General features: G+C 40.2%; 1 protein-coding gene across 6 annotated transcripts in view; it reads left to right on the top strand.

Moving 5' to 3' along the window:
- Positions 1-17,500, top strand: part of LOC136847879 (dorsal-ventral patterning protein Sog-like) — a 309,799-nt gene that overhangs the window by 189,944 nt on the left and 102,355 nt on the right. The window lies entirely within an intron of this gene.

Raw genomic sequence — 17,500 nt, forward strand, 5'->3', positions numbered from 1 at the left:
AATTGAGTGGATTTGGTTATTTTTTTGTGCGTTAATATATTTGTTTTTGTTGGTCGGCAATGACGTTATTTTGCGAATATTTGCGTGCATTTAAGACAGTCTAAATGTACTTTCCCTTTTAAAAAGAAAAAAAGATGAATTTAGTGTTACTAAGACAGAATGGTTTGGAAAAATCATTTTCATTTTTTCAGTGCGAACTTTGAACCGGGTAGTGCCGTCAGTGCACCCCCACGCGCTGCGCTGTAGGTATTACTTTGTTCTTTGCAGCGTGCCTTCGGCCCTATCTGCAAACCCCGTTCGTTCCTTTTACTGACCTACTTCTTCCATCTTACTTTCCGCCCTCTCCTAACAATTGTTTCTTTAGTGCAACTGCGATGTTTTCTCCTGTTGCAACCATCTACCCAAACTTTTACGGTCAATTTCAGTTTCAGCGCTTGAATGACCCATAGGTCCCAATGTTTGGCCTTTGGCCTAAATTCTATCAATTCAGTTCAACTTTCTTCTCGTCCTTACGTCTTTAATGATGGTCAGGAGAATGATTCATCACCGATAAATAAGGGAAACATTTCGAGACAAACAAACATAATTATCATGCAAGTCTTTAGGGCGGTAAAGATTGGTAAATTAATTTCTCATTTCTCCTTATTATGTTTTCTGAAATCGGCATTCTCGTTAGTGGCAGTTTCTGTAGTGAATAAGGTTTAAAAATTGGGAATTTTTAAAATTTCTCGATTGAGCATAAAGCTAATTTATGTAAAAGAGAGGAAGAGAGATAGAAATATAAATTTAGAAACTTGGCAAGCCTGCAGTGTTTCAACTCAGGGAGTGCCTGCCTCCAAGGGGGCCGTGAGCAATTTCCAGGGGGGGGAGCCCTTGGGAAAAATATAAAATTCTCTAATTATTGTCGTTATTCTCTTAACAAGAGTCGCTAAGAAACGGTGTCAAGTGTCTCAATAATTCATTCCCAAAAGAATAAAAACACCTCTTTTTTTTTTTTATTTTCCTTTAAATCTGGGAGAGAATTTTACTCACAGATGCAGGGGGGGGGCGTGGAGGGAAGGCCCAATTCTTAGAGGGGGCCGTGGCAATAAAAGGGTTAAGAACCACTGAAGTCTACAAGTTAAGATTTAGTTCAACGTCTTAAAAACCTCGGTTATATCACTTTGTATTTAAATCATTTATTTATATTTTTTATCTGTTTATTTATTAATTTATTGATTTATTTTCTCTTCCCTAATATCTGATCTCTTCTTTCTGTATTTCCTGTCATCTTCAGTAAATTCTTTCAAACGAACATCATAATCTTTGGAAGCTTGAATTTCTAGTCAGTGGCCCCTGTAGGCTCGTTCCATGTGAATACGAGTTTATCGTCTGAATAATAATAATAATAATAATAATAATAATATGTTTATCTGTCTTTAGGTGTCACTGAATGCTTTTAAACGCGCATGCGCTCACCCCAGGGGTGAGTTTCATTATTTACAATACTATTAATGACTGGTGAGTATGCTATATTTGGCTAAGCTCTCTCTCTCTCTCTCTCTCTCTCTCTCTCTCTCTCCACTCTATATATAAGGCGCAGTTTATTTCAAGATGTTTTTCGACCTTGATGAAACATAACCCGCCCATGCCCCTGTTTGGGACATATACCCGTATAAATATTCTCTGGGTTTTTTGTTTAAGAATCGTAAAATGAAAAGTAAACTGAGTAAATTTACTGAGTTTTTTATATTATTTATGAGTTGTTTATACCCACTATAAATGTCTTGACCTTATGGACGTTAAGTATCATCCGAAGCTCAGATCAATCTCTCTGTATTTCCCTTTACCTTCTCTTACTCCTGTCTAATGATCACCACATTCTGTGGAAGCTTAGATTCCAGGTCAATGGCCCCTGTGGTGGGCTTGTTGCATATGAATAGGGTTCTTCATCTTCTGAATAATAATAATAATAATAATAATAATAATAATAATAACATAATAATAATAATAATAATAATAATGGGGAAACAAATCCACAGCTGTGTATATGTACATATGTTTAAAGATAAATCTGTACAGAGAGCTTTCGGGAAACTTCGATTTCCCGAAAGCTTTCTGTACAGATTTATCTTTAAATATATGTACTTATAACTGTGGATTTGTTTCTCCATTTCGAGACTCATGCTGCTATGAGTATTTTTTTTAATAATAATAATAATAATAATAATAATAATAATAATAATAATAATAATAATAGAGGTCAGTGGCGAGAGAGGTTGACCCCAGACTGGACAACGGCAAGATAAAATTGGAATCTGCCTGGTTTAAATGTGCATTTTACTTCATATTTTATCCTTTGTACCTGACAAAATAGGAACAACAATGTGAGGAAAGGGAGAAAGAGAGAGAGAGAACATGCTAGATTTATGTACATACTATTATTTCATATTTTGCTAGGGAAGAATTACCTTTTTATCCTTTGTGCCTTACAAACTAGGGACAACGAAGTGGAGAGAGAGAGAGAGAGAGAGAGAGAGAGAGCAAAGCAGTCCCATTCACCTAAGAGTGAAAATCTCTATAAGTAACTTTAGTAGGCAAATAGACCTGTTTTATGGCATGGGTTGCTGCGGCCTGTTGACTCTCTAATGTTGTTTTAAATGCCATTGAAGACCGATTCCCTCCCTCTTTCGAAAGGGGTCCTTGAAGGTAGTCCTTGGAGGTGTTCCTTGGAGGGGGGTCCTTGGAGGTGGTCCTTCGTAGGATTCAGGTAAATGAGGTGCGAGCCTTCGTCATAATGTGAGCCACTTCATTCCTGGAGGAGACAAGTTCAGAATAGAGGGAGATTGGTGGAGGAGACAAGGTCAGAAAAGAGGGAGATGGATGGAGGATATAAGGTCAGAAAAGAGGGAGATGGAAACAGGGTCAAAATAGAGGGAGATGGGTGGAGGGTTAGGGAGATTGGTGGAGGAGATGTCAGAATAGAGGGAGATTGGTGGAGGAGACAAGGTCAGAAAAGAGGGAGATGGATGGAGGATATAAGGTCAGAAAAGAGGGAGATGGGTGGAAACAGGGTCAAAATAGAGGGAGATGGGTGGAAACAGGGTCAAAATAGAGGGAGATTGGTGGAGGAGACAATGTCAGAATAGAGGGAGATGGGTGGAAACAGGGTCAAAATAGAGGGAGATTGGTGGAGGAGACAATGTCAGAATAGAGGGAGATGGGTGGAAACAGGGTCAAAATAGAGGGAGATTGGTCGGGGAGAGAAGGTCAGAACAGAAGGAGATTGGTGGAGGAGATAAGGTCAGAACAGAAGGAGATTGGTGGAGGAGATAAGGTCAGAACAGAAGGAGATTGGTGGAGGAGATAAGGTCAGAGAGGAGGGAGACGGATGGAGGAGACAAGGTCAGAAGGGAGGGAGATGGATGGGGAGACAAGGTCAGAAAAGAGGGAGATGGATGGAGGAGACAAGGTCAGAAGAGAGGGAGATGGATGGGGGAGACAAGGTCAGAAAAGAGGGAGATGGATGGAGGGGATAATGTCAGCAAAGAAGGAGAAAGGAGATCGACATTTAGCCGAAGGTGATGGAACCATAAAGAGGGGCATCCAAATATAGATGAAGGTGATGATGCAAATAGGACCAGGACCTTCATGTAGATGGAGGCAGTGTTGATGACAGTCACTCGATCAGAAAGAGGGAGAAACACGTGTAGATGGAGAGAGAAGTCCTCGTGTAGATGGGAGTGACCCCTCTCTCTCTCTCTCTCTCTCTCTCTCTCTCTCTCTGAAGTAAATCCTGCCTAAAGAAACAATTCAATCTGGGGATTCTCTCGGGCCATTGCTACTTATCCAGCCCAAATCCCCCAACTTAGCCTGCCTTCAACGATCCAGGGTGACGACGATCCTTTCTTGATCTTTCTTCTCCTGCCGCCGCAAATCTAACCAATTACCTCTTACCAAGCTTGAATTGTGTGTGTCTGTTTGTGCGTGTGTGTGATTCTCGCCTTCCGACGCCCCCAGGTCCCAGGTCGTCGAAGAATGCCTACAGGAGAAGGATGCCCTCCCCCCCCTCCCAAGAGTCTTTTGGGATACGAAGCCTGAATCTGATGGCAGTGGTAGTAGTAGTTATAGTGGTAATAGTGGTGGGCCTGCAGTAGTGTCGGTAGTGGTGGTGGTAGTGGCTTTCGACCAAGGGGGGAGGTGTTTAGGGGGCTGCCTGCCAGTTTTCGGGAAGATTCGGAAGAAGGATTCAGAAGATTTCTCTCTTGATCTCCCGCCATTTGTTTAGAGGCTTTGGGCTTTCCTCAGCTTCCCTCGTATTTGGTGGTCCCATGGTGGCCCCCTGGTGGCCCCCTTGTGTCCCTTGTGGGTTTGTTGTTTGTAAAAACTTCTTGACTTGAGGTTTTCAAGAATTCTGTTCTCAACGTTTTCTGGCTTGTCAAGAACCGTATTTCTTTTCAGATATTATAGTTTTCTTGTCAACGTTTTTAAGTCTTCCCAGAACCGTATTTCTTTTCAGCAAATATTGTTTTCATAGCTGACACTGTAAGAATGTTATCTTCTAGCATTTATTTTAGAGGAGAGTTGCCAAAAATGGCTTTAAGAGATGAACTCGTTATCTCTTCAGAGATGATAGGCTTGGGTATCCTACAGAGAGATATTTATGTCCAAAAGTATTGTGCTTTCAAGAATTTTAGTCTCTTCTCACGGGTTTCCTAATTAAAAGACAGATTTCTAAATAAGGCAATATCTCTCTTTCCCAGTAGGGGGTAGTGCCATCAGTGCGCCTCACGCGGTGCACTGTAGGCATTATTTAAGGATCTTTGCAGCGTCCCTTCGGCCTCTAGCTGCAACCCCTTTCATTCCTTTTGCTATACCTCCGTTCTTATTCTCTTCCTTCCATCTTACTGTCCACTCTGTGTTTACAATTTTTCAATTATTTTCAGTGCTGATTGACCTCATAGGTCCTAGCGGTTGGCCTTTGGCCTAATTTGTATATACCAGTTCCAGTTCCAGTTCCAGTATCTCTCATTTTAGATTTAATCCAAGAATTTTGACAGCGTTCATCAGTTGTTCACGCCAGCCATTGACTGATTCTCCTACGGTTGATTGATAGGATATCTTGAGATTCAAAAGCTTTTGAAGGTCACGGTCCAGAGCAGAACGGTAAAGACTTCAGCACCAAAAGGAACCTAACGTTGAGAAGAATGTCAAAAGAAAATCCTAAAAAAAAAAAAAAAAAAACGGAAATCCCAAAAGGAGACTCTTTCCCCCAAAAAACAGGAAGGCTTTTGCAAACATTTTTGTTCCCAAATGGGGAGGATCTGTTGCTTGTCGCTGGCATGTCTCTCCTGAGAAAAAGCGTACTGAAAAGGTGATCCCCAATATTGAGAATATTTTCCTTGCTTTTTTCTTTATCGAAAGAACTTACTTGATTTCTAAGTCTTTGTATAATGAATATGGAAGTTCTAATTTACTTATTTTTTTGAAAGAGCGAAGGAATAGAAGATAGAAAATATATTGACAGTATGGCATCTTCCAAACAGGAAAATAAAACCGAGATATGAAATGTGGTACCATACGGAGAGAGAGAGAGAGAGAGAGAGAGAGAGAGAGAGAGAGAGAGAGAGAGAGAGAGAGAGAGAGGGGGGGCAGAGTATACTCCTTGAAAAGCTCAGATATAGTATTTTAGATCATCCCTTAAAGCGTACAAAAGAAAGTATATTCATTGAAAAGCTCATATATTGTATTTTACATCGTCCTGAGAGAGAGAGAGAGAGAGAGAGAGAGAGAGAGAGAGAGAGAGAGAGAGAGAGAGAGAGAGAGAGAGAGAGATTTCCTGACCCGGCAACAAAGTTTCCCTGGTTGCTGAGTGTTTGTGAGAAAGAGTCGAAATGTTAAAAGGGTAAAAATCAGCAAAAAAACAAAGTGGACGCCTTGTTGTTCTCGTAAAGAGTTTGGTTCTCTCTCTCTCTCTCTCTCTCTCTCTCTGTCGCACCGCATGGAGCCAGCAACAGTTCTGTTTGCTTGCTTGTAACAGCGTTGGACGCGCCGTGGAATAAATTCCATTTAATGAGATGTTCTCGTAGTATCTGTTAAGATGGCGACTTTTATAGGCCGGTTCCAGCGTTTCTTTCTTAATTGGAGGACGATTCTCAGTGTTAAAGCTACTTTATCTGAAGGACCAATCTCAATGTCAGGGTACTTTATGTAACCAATCTCTCTCTCTCTCTCTTTATCTCTCTCTGGTCTCTCTCTCTCTCTCTCTCTCTCTCCGACCGGCTAGTGAAGAACAAGAGGAATTTGTTTCTGGTGATAGAAATTCATTTCTCGCTATAATGTGGTTCGGATTCCACAGTAAGCTTGTAGGTCCCGTTGCTAGGTAACCAATTGGTTCTTAGCCACGTAAAATAAATCTAATCCTTCATAGCCAGCCTAAGAGAGCTGTTACTCAGCTCAGTGGTCTGGTTAAACTAAGATATACTTAATTTCTCTCTCTCTCTCTCTCTCTTTGCAGAATAGTCTTGAAACTCTCTCTCTCTCTCTCTCTCTCTCTCTCTCTCTCCTCTCTCTCTCTCTCTCTCTCTCTCTCTCTCAGCGGTTCTTGACTGAAGGACCATTCTAAATGTCAGGGTACTTAATGTAAAATTAGTTGTATCTCTCTCTCTCTCTCTCTCTCTCTCTCTCTCTAAATTGAAGGACCTTTTTCAGTGTTACACTACTTTTATGTAAAATTGGTTGTATCTCTCTCTCTCTCTCTCTCTCTCTCTCTCTCTCTCTCTCTCTCTCTTTCTTTAAGAGGTTTTTAACTAAAGGACCATTTTCATTGTTACACTAATTTTATGTAAAATTGTTTGAATCTCTCTCTCTCTCTCTCTCTCTCTCTCTCCCCGCAAGTTCAAGTATACCTCAATTGTCTCCCACATGCATCTTGTATTTAATTTATTTTTTAAACTTGAAATTTTTTTAGTGAATTATCTGTACTCCTAATTAATCTCTTAAAATTTTATTAGTGAATTATCTGTACCCTTAATTAATCTCTTTACGGCCTTTTGGTCTATGTAAGCATTTCTCAGAAATTTTAATGTTTGAGTTGAACCGTCGTCAAACAACTTTTGTTCCCCTGTTACAAATTAAGGAATGTTTTGGGGCGGAAGAATTAGTGGATTCAGTCTCATACTCGATTTTATGGGAGCAGACGAGTTTCTTGGGATTGTGACTCTCTCTCTCTCTCTCTCTCTCTCTCTCTCTCTCTCTCTCTCGCCCGCATTTTAGCGTCATGCTGGTTACATCTCCAGGTAACCTGAGAAGCCCCTGCCTGGTTCTTGATGCCACCTGGCCGAGCAGCAAGCAGCCAAGCAGCCAACCAGGCAAGCAGGCAGGCTTCGTAGGAAGCCACCAGGCATGTAGGTAGGTAGGCAGGCAGCAGTAGGCAAGCAGGTAGCAGGCTGTCTCATCAGAGAGTGACAACAGCCGTGGGTAAGTGGCTTTGCAAATTGCCCCGAAGGAGGTTTTAAATAAATAAAGGGGCCATTCCGGGCATCAGAAACTTGCGAAGGAAATAACTCTTTAGAGGGGGGAGAGAGAGGGGTGGGGAGGGAGGGAGGGAAGGAAGGGGGCGGGGATAGGTTGGAGAATTCAATCTTTATTTGCATGATGAGTGGCAAAAATAATGAACAGTTAGCCTAGTAATTTTTCTTATATATATATATATATATATATATATATATATATATATATATATATATATATATATATGTGTGTGTGTGTGTGTGTGTGTGTGTGTGTGTGTGTGTGTGTGTGTGTGTGTACACATATTGTGTGTGTGTGTGGGCATTTATTCTGTTCTGCAGAAATTATGTGTAACAAAATAATTCATATGACTGTGCTTATTTTGAAAATTATCAAATAACAGTACGTTGCAAGATACACGTATTTAAAAAAAAATTCATTTGAAAAATCTTATCACAGAATTTGCGACTTAACGTGTAGCGGCATTTGACATATAGGAAGCACAAACACGTTGGAGACTCGAAAAACATAATTTTTTCCAATTCATTTCATTGTCATTGAGTTTATAACGATTGCCGTTGATTATTTCGACAGTCTTTTCATTGTCTTCCCCATAGGGGGCCAGTGCCGTCAGTGCACGTCACGGGGCGCACTGTAGGCATTACTAAAGGTTCTTTGCAGCGTCCCTTCGGCCCCTAGCTGCAACCCCTTTCGCTCCTCATGCTGTACTTCCATTCATGGTATCTCTCTTCCATCTTCCTTTCCAACTTCTCCTAACAATTGTTTCATAGTGCAGCTGCTGCGAGGTTTTCCTCCTGTTACACCTTTCTAACCTACCTACTCTCAATTTCCTTTCCAGCGCTGAATGACCTCATGGGTCCCGGTGCTTGGCCTTTGGCCTAAAGTCTGTATTCCATTCCTTTTCATTATCTTAATACTTTTTGAAAATTCAACCGCATGGGACATAGTTTTGATTGCTACAGATTTCCCAGTTTGCTATGTATTCGAGTATCTGCGGCAGTGACAGTTTCAGGATGATTCCGAAGTCCCTTCCGGAGAGAGAGAGAGAGAGAGAGAGAGAGAGAGAGAGAGAGAGAGAGAGATTAATCCCACCACGTTCTGTCAATCCGGGCACGAGAGGGCAGTTACGTAAATCAGATTGACTTGTGGCCCTTGGACAAGATGGCTTGCTAACACAAGTGGCTGTTATTTGATGGAGATTATACGTCGAATGTGTATGCAGCAGACTGGCCCGTCCTTTCTCCCCCCCATCAGGAAACCCCCAGGGGCCTCCCTCCTCCGTCCCCCTCCTTCGGGTTGCATGCGAAATGCCCTGCTGGTGGACTCGTTAGCTATGCCGAAGGTCTGTCGGCTGTCAATAAGAGCAAGCATTTGTATACACAAGCCGAAGGAGACTGGCTCCTCCGTGGTGCCGCCACTTGTCGTTTTGACCTTGTCAGGGGATGTCACATGACGGCCCTTGAGGCAAGGGGGGGGGGGAGAGAGAGAGAGAGAGAGAGAGAGAGAGAAAGAGAGAGAGAGAATTTCCAGTATCTTAATTGTGGGTTTTGAGTCCTATAATCTATTGGAGATAGTCTTTTAAAATGTATTATTTATTTCGGAGAGAGAGAGAGAGAGAGAGAGAGAGAGAGAGAGAGAGAGAGAGAGAGAACTTACGTAAAGAATATCCAGTGTTTCTCACATTGATAGAGTTGCAAAAATTCCTTGTTTTGTTCCTGTAGTGGTTTTTGAGAGTTATAATCTATTGCAGTATAATCTTTCAATCTGTATTTTCCTTTTGGAGAGAGATAGGGAGAAGGGGGGGCGGATATTCCACAAGATGCAATAAATCAAGCTTGTCACTTGGTACCTTAATGGCCGGGACGTCATGTGAAAAATTATATCAACCCTTTCTTTGAACGTATAAAGAAAACCGGCAGTCCCTGAAACCCCCCTCCCGCCCCCATACAATTACTATGACGGTCACCGGCAAGACATATACGATTGGTTGCCACCCCACAACCTTGAGAAAATACCTGTCACTTCGCACTAATGCTGGGGCACACGCTCTGGTCCACACCAATATCCCACAAGTGACAGAGAGCCGTTTCAAAGGCAAATCCTGATAACTACTACTACAACTGTCATAGCGAGGTGGCATAGAAAACGGGGTGCGTGATTCCTTTGCCGTAAAATAAGTAGTCCGCTGGACGGGGAAGGGGAAGGACTGTATGACTGTAGGTTAAGTTGAAGGAGAAAGCCGGAGATGATGTGATCGTATGTCAGGCAGATAATGAGTTATTGCGTGAGCGAGAGACACAATTATCAGACGCGGTGCCAGAGATCCCATTAGTTTTTGACAGGTACGAGGCGATGATCATCGATGCTTCAAACACTTATTGTTGGCGTTAGGACAGAGATTCTCTGGGAAGATTTTAATGCTGTTGGCATTAGGACAGAGATTCTGTGGGAAGGTTTTACTGGTTTTTTCGATGATTGCTGGGTGTGATCTGTTCTGGTGCCAGGTATATGAAGCACTGGCTTGATTATGATGCTATTAACATTGTTGCCTAATCTGTCAGTGCTTAATGGTTTCGTGTTGCCCACATCCCTGTAAATAGCCCAGCTATATGCAACACGCAAAATCTGAAACACGTGTTACTAGCTAAGAAACACACAAAACCGTTAGCATAGTTCATGAAATCTACAGAAACACGTCCTACCATTTAAGAAACAAAACAAAAAAAAAAACGATCTAGGTTATGAATGTTCAGTCTGCATTAGGTTCTTCGTCTCGAGAGGCTGAAATTCTATGAAAAAATCATGATTTTCAGGAAAAATCTTGTGTTTGTGAGACGAAATTGGACAATTACTGTTTCGGAAAGTCCGGATTGTTTTCAGGAAAAACCCACACTTGGTCTGCTTGATTGATTAACGAGTCAGGATCATTGATGGCGTCTGCAAGCAGGAATTCCAGATATGTTGGATAATATTAACAGAATGACTTAGAGACCTGTGGCGCCAGTATGTAATATCAAATCAGTCAGGCAGTTCTTTGGTGATTTATGTCTCACTTGCTTTGAAAGGTTCTACATCTGCTACAGGTATTTGTTCGCCTTCTAAAGTTCTTGAGTTTTCTTTACATTGCAGAGATTATTTGTATTAACCTCAAATAAGACCATATGCATGCAAGTGTTTATTCGTCCAATAAATCTTGTAAGTTTGTTTTACGTCTCAGATGTTATTTGTATTGATCACAAAGAAGTCTTAATGCATAAAAGAATCAAGCATCCTTCTTGCAAAAACAAGAAGCTTTCCAGAACGCGTAGTTGGGAGTAGATCTCGTTCTGTCGAGGACGGATCATTCGTGGCTGGAATCTCATGTAGAGTTCAGCCAGACCCTGCATTGGCTCCCGGCCAAGGAGGAGGATTTTTACGGCCCGAATTAAGCGAAAGAGCCCTTTTCCTGTTTCCGGCGTTGCAAGAAGCACGAATCGATGTTTTGCCTCTCCGTTGTTGTCCTTGAGGAGCAAATAGCCTATACTCCGGCCGAAGTTATTAAAGAGCACCCTCCCCTTTTTATATCCCGGCAGGAAATGAGATTTGAGGAGGGGTTACGTAAGTGCTTTGATTTTTTTTCCGTTCTCAGAAAGTATGCGAGTGAGGAAGTTGACGAGAAAATAGGACGGGCAGATATTGGATTTGTTTGTGACCGACCCTACTGCCAACCTCCTTTTTAAGGAATTTTTTCTCAGGGAGGACTTCGGCCAAGTGGTCTTAGAATTTCAAAAGAACCGGAAAATGGAATGACTAAATATTAGATCTGTTTGTGGCTGGCACTGCTTTCCACCTCCTTTTTAAGAAAATTTTTTTTTTTTTTTTTTTTTTTTTTTTTTTTTTTTTTTGAAGGAATTGGACGGGGTGGTCTTAAAAATTTGTTCTTCCGTCCAGCGAGCGAGACTTATCTCAGGGGACTCCAGGCCAGCGCTGCTCAACAAAGACAAAAAATCAGCATTATAGTGCTAATTGGTTTTAGTATTTTATAATATTTCTTATTTCGTTATTGTAGTATTATCTGCCCCGCAGTGGGGACAGGAGATTCTGTTGTGGGTCACTCTTTTGCATAATGTACCCAATATACTCATCTTAACTTCATTAGAAAAAGGTTGCTGAATGAGGCTAGGGTTAAGTATCCGTTCTACGAATATTTACTCTGGATCCATTGCTGATTTTTACCGAGGTGTCAGAAAAGAGAACGTAACAGGAAGCAGGCATGAAGAAGGGCCCTTGATAATTAAGTGTCGCAGCTAAGTAAGTAATTCTTTGGTGATGTCCCCATTTAAGTGCCATGGCAAAATAAAGAAGAAAATTACGTCATATTAATTTGAGAATTAAAGTTTAGAGTTTTAAGTTTCATATAAACAGGCGGGGGGGGGGCGTTTAATATAAACGGAGATTAAGAAGGATAACATTTTGACATCAGCGTAATTCAGTTATATGATCAGGACGGGAATCGAATTAGTTGTCATGAAAACCGTTGTCTTCGTCACGTGGAATCTTAAGCATTTGTCTATAAAACAAGAATGAATAGGATTCTAAGCTATCGAACGTCATCTGTTTATTAATTTTGTCAACTGTTCTTGCATTGTTAAAATCGAAACCGCTTAAAAATGAAGCAAGCTTCAGTGCCCTAAGAACCTGATTTGATTTGACGCCGCGTCAACGTATTCATCTCAAGAATATCAAGCAAGCAAGTGTCCGGGTTGCATTTTCGAGAGATGTAACCGAGTACCGGGACCTTTCCCTGAAAAAAGCGGGGCGCCATATCTTAAAAACTAACCATAGAATTTTCTTGAAAATAATCTCATTATGGTTCCCACACCGAAATTACTCCTCAAATCTTCTAATGTAATGTAACCCAACTTAACCTAAACTAGAGACATGGCAAAAAAACCATGGACTGGTGCAATACTAGCATACTGTACATCTCAGGATTTGCGTCCGGGTGTACCTAAGTTCGCTCCAGTTTAAGTTCTGGGCATGTTCTTGGTAGACTTCTGGCATCAACAAAACAAACTAGTTGTCGCGAGGGACACTTCAGCTGCTCGTCTCCTGACCGACAGAAACGAGTAGCTAGGGTGATACGAGAAGCCACTTCGAGTCAGTTCTTGTTGGAATGTCACCAGATAGGCTTGTGTTCTGAGGAGCTGTGTTAGGAATATACTTTTTTCTTCTTTTTTTTTGTGAGGCGGTCCTGTCGTGCTTTTTTTTTATTTCGAAATTTGAAAACAAGAGGCCCTAGAGGTAATCTTTGTCTATGTTTTAGGCTTTGTAAACTAATTCCTGTTATTCAAATTCGACTCTGTCAGTCAAACTATTGAAAGCAAAGCAGTTCATTTATTTCGCTTAGTAAATCTGTAGACTCCAGCATCCCCACAGCGAGATTGGCTCACTTAAATAAACTTTATGTATATTATAGTGATTGTTAATTGTTTACTAATTGTTTTCTTTGAGTTTGTAACTTCAGGTCCTTTTTATATTTTACGTTAGAGAAATTTTTCGGCCCCTTGCCACAACAGACACGAGTTATTGATTGACTGGCTGTGAATTACTGGCGACACAGCTACCGGAGTCTCCGCCGTCTAAGACAATAGATAAAAGCACCTCTTTATATTGATGCTAAAGAGTCGGATTTTTTATTTTATATATATATATATATATATATATATATATATATATATATATATATATATATATATATATATATATATATATATATATATGTTTACATATATATATATATATATATACATATATATGTACATACATACATACATACATACATACATACATACATATATATAATGAGAACTGACAGACATCGATATAATTTCTTCATGGGTTCAGTTTTCTTTAAAAATCATATTTGTATATATAGAATAAAAATTGACTCATTTTATATATATAAATGCACATGTATATATGTGTGTGTGTATTTATATATACAATATATGAGTTTGTTTTATTTATATATATATATATATATATATATATATATATATATATATATATATATTATATTAATTTTTTTTTTTAATTTAACTAACCAAGCAGAAACTATATTGATGTCTGTCAGTTCCCATTAAAAATTATTTTTAAGGGAAGAAAGACCCATACAGAAACAAAATAGATTTAAAATCCAGCCATCATTTAAGTATAATTTTTCCAGGATGCAAGTTGAAGACTATTTTACTTATATATATCCTACACGGGGTCTTCTCTAATAGTTATTTTATTGTCACAGTTGCCTAAGAGGAGTAAGGAGAGGATATTTTATATGTTTAGATGAATTCATAAATTTTTTGCTCGGAAAATATACTGTAAGCTCAGGTGTTGAATATTTTTTTTAATGAATTTTTCAGGAATTATACCTACTGAGATATTGGTAATTTTATTACAATATTTTCTCAGGAATCTAAGGGACGGTGATGAGGGGAGCTAGAATTCTCTCTCTCTCTCTCTCTCTCTCTCTCTCTCTCTCTCTCTCTCTCTCTGTAAACCTTCGACCTTTCAAAGTCCTAAGAAGCAAAGAAAGGGCATTGTTAATCTAAGTTGCATTATCTTAATCCAGTCCCAGTGCAAGGAAACGCCCATAATTCATAAGGAGTAATCAGGGGAACATACACCAATCTGAACTGCCATATTTTTTGTTAGGTTCTGCATAAGAAAATAATAAAGCACTTGCTTTATTCAATAGCTGTCCTATCAGTTTCGTCAATAACCTGGTTAACAAGTGCTGGCAGGATCTCTCTCTCTCTCTCTCTCTCTCTCTCTCTCTCTCTCTCTCTCTCTCTCTCTCTCTCTCTCTCTCTCTCTCAGCTCCACCTTCCCCTTCCCACACACACACACACACACACACACACACACACACACACACACACACACACACACACACACTGTCCATTGAGTAGTTCCAGTTTCCAGCATATTCAATCAAATAAAGAAAATCTACTTCTACAAAGCGGAACTAAATCTGCAAAGCAATACCACTACATAGAAATTTCTTTGAACAAAATTCAACCAAATAGATCCCAAACACAAAAAATAATAAAAAAAAAAACTTGTTCCAGGGAAAAATATAACTAAAAATGGATCTCCTTTCAGCCTCTTAGGTGCAGAATCATTCTTAAAAGCTGACGTGGTTTTGAATCAGGTTTGCTTCAGATTCGCTCCGTTTTTTAGTGACCAGTTTTATTAATGGAGACTTTGACAGATAAGCCCGTTTCTGAAGGGGTCAAAAACGAGGTAAGTCTCTTAAAATATCCTTGAAAAAGTCTGCACCCCTGGGCTAATTTTGAACAAAGAATAACATCCGCTAGTGTTTTTCATCGGCCTGGTTAGTTCTATGAAAAAAAAACTATTGTGCCGGCTTTGTCTGTCCACCCTCAGATCTTAAAAACTACTGAGGCTAGAGGGCTACAAATTGGTGTGTTGATCATCCACCCTCCAGTCATCAAACATACCGAATTGCAGCCCCCTAGCCTTAGTAGTTTTATTTGAGTTAAGGTTTAAGCTAGCCATAATCGTGCTTCTGGCAACGATATAGGACAGGCCACCACGGCCAGCCGAGAGTTTCATGGGCCGCGGCTCATGCAGTATTATTCCGAGTCCACCGAAAGGTAGATCTATTTTCGGTGGCCTTGATTTTACGCTGTACAGAAAACTCGATTGCTCCGAAGAAACTTCGGCGTATTTTTTCTGCGTAAGAGTTTTTTTGGAGAACTTGACAAATGTGTTCATTTCTTTTGGGGCCAAAATTTGAAAACTCTCTTATGGGCTAAAATTGAACTAGTAATAGCCGTCTGCTAGTGTTCCCATCGACCTAGCTTTAGCTAGCAGCTCGAAACTTCTCATTTCTACGTTTTTATGAAGAACTTGACAGATTTGTTCATTTTTGTAGGGACCAAAAATTGAAAAAAAAATCACTTAAAAATACTCACGAAAAAGTCTCCCCCATTGGCAAAATTTGAACTAATAAGGACTTCCGCTTGTGTTCCCATCGACCTAGCTCTAGCCAGCAAGCTTAATTCGTTCTGGAAATCTTTCTTTGGGCCCCTGATTCCAGCCTTCTACTGGCTAAATTTGAACTAGGAATAGCTGTCAGCTAGTGTTCCCATCGACCTAGCTGTAGCTAGCAAGCTTGATTCGTTCTGGAAATCTTTCTTTGGGCCCCTGATTCCAGCCTTCTACTGGCTAAATTTGAACTAGGAATAGCTGTCAGCTAGTGTTCCCATCGACCTAGCTGTAGCTAGCAAGCTTGATTCGTTCTGGAAATCTTTCATTGGTTCCTGTTCGATTCCAGCCTTCTGTTGGCTAAATTTGAACTAGGAACAGCTGTCTGCTAGTGTTCCCATCGACCTAGTTGTAGCTAGCAAGCTTGATTCGTTCTGGAAATTTTTCTTGGGGTCCTGATTCCAGCCTTCCACTGGCTAAATTTGAACTAGGAACAGCTGTCAGCTAGTGTTCCCATCGACCCAGCTCTAGCTGGCAAGCTCAATTCACTCCCGAAACCTCTCACTGGGTCCTGATTCCAGCCTCCGGCGAGAGGCTGGCTGGCCGAGCTAGCTTTGAGTAGCCGTCCCATCAGACGCTGACAGTAAATGCTGACAGGCCGGGTAGGCGTAGGATTTCTCTTGCTTGATTACAGTGTTTGCGGTTCACTAGATTAGCCGTATATTATGCAGTGCGCAGTCAAGACCGCGCCGTCCCTGAGACAGTAATTATCTTGTTGCACAATGTTGATATGCTACTCCTGCGACGCCTCCGCCTGCGTGCGTGGGTGTCTCTCTCGGGGGCCTTGGTCGTTAAATGTCACCTTTTTTTTTTTTAAGTCTAGAAATATAATGTTGTCATCATCGCCATTTTCTGAAGTTTTCCCTCTCTGAAATTTACTTGGGACTGGCTTCATTATTAAAAGATGAAGCACGCGCTGACAGTCTCTCTCTCTCTCTCTCTCTCTCTCTCTCTCTCTCTCTCTCGGGTGGAGCCTCATGTTTTCGTTAAGATATTTGATTGTTTTTCCATTAATATTAATTTCGAATTGGCTTCATAATGAATGAAAAGCACACGTTAAAAGTCTCTCTCTCTCTCTCTCTCTCTCTCTCTCTCACCAAAGACATTTGGTTGTTTTTCCATTGAAATTTATTTGGAATTGGCTTCATTATTAAAAGATAAAGCACGCGTTAAAGCATCTCTCTCTCTCTCTCTTGGTGGTGGAGCCTCATGTTTTCGCCAAAGATATTTTATTGTTTTTCCATTGAAATTTGTTTAGAATTTGCTTCATAATTATTGAAAAGCACAGGTTAAAGTCTCTCTCTCGCTTTAAGATATTTGATTGTTTTTCCATTGAAATTCACTTGGAATTGGTTTCATAATTAAAAAAAAATAAAGCGCACGTTAAAAGTCTCTCTCTCTCTCTCTCTCTCTCTCTCTCTCTCTCTCTCTCTTCTCTTCTCGCGCGATGAAGCCTCATGTTTTCGCAAAAGAGATTTGATTTTAAATGCATTGGTCGAGGTAAATTGAGATGATGCGCGTAATGAGAAATTATCTCGAACGGAAAATCGATGATTTCTTAAAATCTGAGTGGTTAGGGTTGAGAAATAGCTCATTTTATGTAAGTTAAGTTATTTAAAAGCAAGTTATCTTTAGTGAACATCCCCTAACAAAAATACAAAGGCTTAACTTGATGCCTTACTGTAAAATCTACCCCACTGGCAAATCAGTAACTTTGTTGTTATTATTATTATTATTATTATTATTATTATTATTATTATTATTATTATTATTATTATTATTATTATTATTATTTAAAGGATAAACCCCAGTACACATAGGACAAGCCTACAGGGGCCATTTGACTTGAAACTCAAGTTTCCAAAGAATATGGACTCCATTAGAAAGTAACAGAAGGTAATAGGAAATATGGAAAGAAGAGACCAGTTATTAGAAC

This window comes from Macrobrachium rosenbergii, chromosome 17 (assembly GCF_040412425.1).
Source record: "Macrobrachium rosenbergii isolate ZJJX-2024 chromosome 17, ASM4041242v1, whole genome shotgun sequence".
In the NCBI taxonomy this organism is placed as follows: domain Eukaryota; kingdom Metazoa; phylum Arthropoda; class Malacostraca; order Decapoda; family Palaemonidae; genus Macrobrachium; species Macrobrachium rosenbergii.